Here is a 5,135-nt window from a genome sequence, read left to right as displayed (position 1 = left end):
TCATATAGTTGGCGCACACATTGATGGTGGGAACCAGCGTACAGTCGTCCAGGTAAGTGTTTGCAAAATGCAGTGAACAAGTCGACCTGGAAAGTCTTCAGATCCAGCGAGAAGTACTTCTCTTGTGAAGATGTGGAGTACATCGCGTATATGAGCAAGTATCCCCCAGCTACACCAGCCAGAAGTACATGCTTTACCGGCAACGGGATGACCTTCTCCGAGTGCCATTGGTTATTTGTTAGAATGGAATATGCGGGCCACTACCGTTGATCTTTGTTGTCCTTATCATAGCCGTTACCTATGGTGAGTATCCCCAGCATTCCTTTTGCTGCCTCGACAACGACAAAACTCCTAGTCACTCGTTGTTCAAATGGGAGGTTGATAACAGAGAACTCCATTACGCGCACGTCAAGCACAAGTAACTCATTCCGCAAATGTAAATACCAATAGAAGCATCCATGGACGAACTGACGACTGGACAGCCCAGGCTCAGACTTTACAAATGAAGCAGCAGAACACGCCATTGTCTATTCAAAGAGGAGAAGATTAGAAGCAACAGATTCATTTTGCATTGCGCCAACCATATTTTTTTTGAAATGGTCACCGGGGGGGAAGACTCCCCACCTGAATACATTTCAAAGTGGCCAAAATGCCAAGTGATTGATCCAGTTTATAAGGAAAACCGGATCGAAAACCTAAACAAGTTGGCCCCGTTTATAAGGGAAACCGGGCCGAAAAACCGTATAACAAGGGAAAGGAAGAAGAGAAACCAAAAACAAAGGACGCCCAAGACAAGGCACGCCTAGCTAGCAAACCGAAGGACATCACCACGAGGCATAAGTAGATTAAGGGAGTCGTCAAGGGATCACAATACCAAGACTTGACAAGCAGCCTAACGCACCACACCCACGTGCGTACCGAGCAGCACGGCGCAACAGAGGAGCATCCACATCAACGAGTGGCTAGCACGAACCTTGACAGCGCACTCCGCCATGGAAAATCGGGAATGATTAGCAAGTTGGGGAGGCATCTTGCAGCATCATTGAGAAAATATGAACCGAGACAACGCCAAGAGCACGAAGTTCGCCGCACCACAACGGCAGCCATAGAGGTCTTGAGTATGCACAACAACAGAGGTGACACTGAAGAACACCACCACAGAGGAACACATACCACCGTCGGCCCATCCAGCCGCACCACCACCACGAACATCCCCGCCGCAACACCCACACATTATCCAAGCAAACCCCAAGATGATGCCTTCAAGAAGGGTCGCGACGTCGGATGCACCGACATCATCCGCACTAGGAGGACGCTAGTGGTTTCCCCCGGGGTCTCAAATCCCATCTTCATCTAACCAAGCAAGGTGAGCCTTGAACGTTGGCCGTCTGGTCGCCACCCAACAACACCCCGTAGAGGGGAGAGGTGTCATACAGGAATGAGGTGGTCCAAAGAGGACCACACCCCTCTAACTCGGCTTCGAATGAAAGAATCCAACCCACTCCAAGGAATGGCCGAGCCATGATGACGCTGGCAGAGGCAGAACACCAAACTTCGACCCCAAGCTGGCCGCGCCACCACCACCTAACACACCACCTTCAACCACAGGCAGTAACGGAAGTCGTCGTTTGGGTCTCCACGAGGATGCCTCCAAGGAGGAAGTGGTGTCAAGGACACACCACCATCCTCTGAACCGGCAAGGACGATCATAGGTTTTCACCCGGATACCATGAAACAAGGCAGAGAGGGGGCCACAAGCTCCACGGCGGCACCTCCACGAGGAAAACGACGTCCACAGACACCGTTGCCGCCAGCATCGACAAAACCGCACCAACCATATCACAATGAATGACATGGGGTCCTCCTCAAAGTCTCCAGGTCGAGGAGTTCAACGGGGATGGCGGGCAGCATTATATAGCGATGGTGCAGCGGGTGAACACGGCAAGGTACCTGACCAAAAGTTTTCCGCACACCTTGAAGCTAACCAGGATGGGTCTGCCAAAAAATTCCTAACAGGGACGCCGGCTAGGAGGGCTCGCCCGTCAAAGAATTCAATTGGAGTCCAGGGTACGGCCGGCAGTGGAGGGGGGGGGGGAGGAGGAGTTGAAATCGAAGCCGGCGAAGGCGCGGGCAGCGACGTCGGAGGGGTGATTAGTGATAGCTATGTACAAACATGTTGATTCTCATTTGGGATCTTCTTGTATTAATGCCTCTCTATTTACAAATAGGTATATGCTCATTTTAAATGTTCTCCCATTAATACAGATCTAACTTCCATAAGTGCATTAATGCAACACATCCTGATAATGGATATCCAAATAATTAGATTACAGATATGTGAGTGTTCATTTTAGATCTCCTGGTATCAACACTTCTAATTTGTGTAGATGTGTTCAATACATCATTTTATATGACTGATTTCCATCTTTATGTTATCTTTATAGTCGATCAAGTTGACCCTCATCAATTTAATGGTTGCACAAAATTTTGTTTGCAACTTTGAAGTTGCTCATCTCTTGACCCATATTTATAAATAATTCCTCAAGGGAGAACCACAAATTATCTTTTGTATAAAATATCAATATCCTCAATTAGAAATAGTTATTTCTAAGTCAATATTGTAAGATAGGTCCACCTCTACAAGAGCCGCATGCCCCCCTAGTGAACATCACTGTCCGCTTTAAGTATTTTTATGTACTGATAAAGAAAATTTTCTTTTGGCTCTACGTCTAGTCCGCGCCTCTCTCTCTCTCTCTCTCTCTCTCTCTCTCTCTCCCACAAAGCGCTTGGAGGAACCAAGTGTTTTAACATGGCATCAACATTTGTGGCCTTGTGGGTAGATCAAACGGCATGAACTTTCCATACGAACAAGGCACCAATAGGAATACAAGGCTACCAAGTATAAAGATTGCTGCATATGATGCATGAAGTTGATGCTGCATATTTGCAGTAGTGGAGGAATTGGCCAGTAAATGGAATTACATGAAAAGAACCCACGAGTCACGGAATTACATTTCTTTATTGCATAAAAACTAACACTATATTAATCGCGGACATTATATGGTGCAAGCAAGTTAGTGTTGAGGTAGACCAGCATGCGCAGCTCCTCATTTTCTTTGACCAGCGCCTTCGCCCATGGCATATCAGCAAGCTCAGACAAGCACTCATTAAGAGTATGCTCTGCCAGATCCACACATTGGGGCATATTCGAGGACTTCATCCCGCCCTTTTCAGCTTGGTATTCCCTAATGATGGCTTCACAGATGTTAAGGGTGCTCAGCACGGTCTCATAGTCCACCACACAAAAACGGAGAGCATGCATCATAATTGTGCCTTTCTTGGCATTTTGCAGCATTTTCTTGACATCAACGCCAACCTTAGTGACATGTCCCTTAAAGATATCAATGGAGACAAGGACCAGGTCAAGGAGGTTCTTAGCCTTGGCGCTCCGATTGTCGGATTGGAGGGTTGACAAACAGAATGCCTCTGTAATGTTGAGCCAGTAGTCGGAGGCGTTCTTGCATGCTTCCACCATGAGGTCTGTCGCCTTGGGTTTGCCACTGACAGAGCCATTGGCTTGAGTAGTGCTGGCAGTGGAAAGGAGCATGAAGACTATCGCAGAGAAGACGATGGAGGTAGGCGGCATTGTTGTCATCGCTACAAGGCTAGCTAGAAACCTTGAATTGTAATGAAGCAGAGGGACGTAGAGATAAATGGATATGGAAGGTTGTGTGAGAGTAGAGATGGATGGATGGATGGAGGTTGAGCTTTATTTATAACATGTGCAATGAAATTTCATAAATGCAGTATGTAGCTAGACCATGGATATCTATCTATATCTATACCTACCTATCTATCCATCTATGTATCTATCTATATCTATATCTATACCTCGATATACCTATACTAATTATAGACTCCCTAAAAAGTCCGATGTTAATCAAAAAATATGAGTCGTTCATTTGGTGGAAACGAGTTATTACGGTGTTGATTCACCTAGTAGAAATTCTCACGTTAATGAAGAAAAAGAAAAAGGGAATTTGTAATTTCCGAACGTTCTCACCTTGTCGATAGATCCGAATGAGTTTGATCGGTTATAGCGCTCCACCTCCTTCTGCCCGTTTTTCATTTTTCGCTAAAAAATGAGCAGCGGTGGAATTCGATCCTTGCGCCTGCTGCGTGCATTCTGCCAGCCCAACTAACTCTTTTCTGAGATATGTTACATTTCACTTTATCCTATCACTGCTCCTTTCCATCTACAGCCAAAAAACTAGAAAATAAATTTGATGTGTGTGTGTGGTGCCTTTCGACTCGGATCTGAGTCTCTCGTAACTAAGCTCTGGCCCATTAACCAGCTCACTTAAATTATTTTTGTTGTCTTACCCCCTAATTTTGTGCTTTTAAATAGCCCGTTGGTTACAGTAGGCAGTTTCCATATATAGTATTAAAAACGCTATTGTCTCTCTCCATTATGGTAGTATGTCTCGTTGTCTTGCTCCCATTTCTACCTTGTCCAAGGAATGTAAATAATGGGCTGGAAAATTAAGAGGATTGAAATGGGAGCATGCAATCCTTGCTCCCATTATGGTAGCATGTTTCTCTCCATTTCAAGAGCAGGAGCACGCAACCAATGCATGTCATCGGGCTCCTAGACTTGATAACTTAGGTACAAAAACTACGATAACTTTGCCCCGTGGATAAAAGTTGTTGAAAACATACCATCGATAACTTCTTCATAAATAGCATGATAATATACACTCCCATACTTGATAACTTAGGAATAAACACCATGGTAACTTTGACCAATGGAAAAAAGTTGTTGAAAACATACTCCGGTAACATCTGTGTAACATGGTAATATAGGCTCTCGGACTTGATAACTTAGGTACAAACACCACGATAATTTTGACCCGCGAAAAAAGTTGTTAAAAACATACTCTGATAACTTTTTTGTGTGTAAATAGCATGATAATATAGGCTCCCGGTCCTGATAACTTGGGTACAAACACCACGATAACTTTGATCCATGAAATTTTTTATCGAAAACATACAACCGATAACTTCTTTGTAAATAGCATGATAATATATACTCCCGGAGTTGATAACTTAGGTATAAACACCACGATAACTTTCAC

The 5,135-nt window shown here is 44.8% G+C and overlaps 1 pseudogene; it reads right to left on the bottom strand.

Moving 5' to 3' along the window:
* LOC125518077 lies at nucleotides 1-1,882 on the bottom strand (annotated as a pseudogene).
* Between the last annotated feature and the right edge of the window lie 3,253 nt (nucleotides 1,883-5,135).

The sequence above is a fragment of the Triticum urartu genome, chromosome 7 (assembly GCF_003073215.2).
Source record: "Triticum urartu cultivar G1812 chromosome 7, Tu2.1, whole genome shotgun sequence".
Classification (NCBI taxonomy): domain Eukaryota; kingdom Viridiplantae; phylum Streptophyta; class Magnoliopsida; order Poales; family Poaceae; genus Triticum; species Triticum urartu.
Note: the sequence above shows the minus strand (reverse complement) of the source record. Positions and strands in the feature narration are given on the sequence as shown.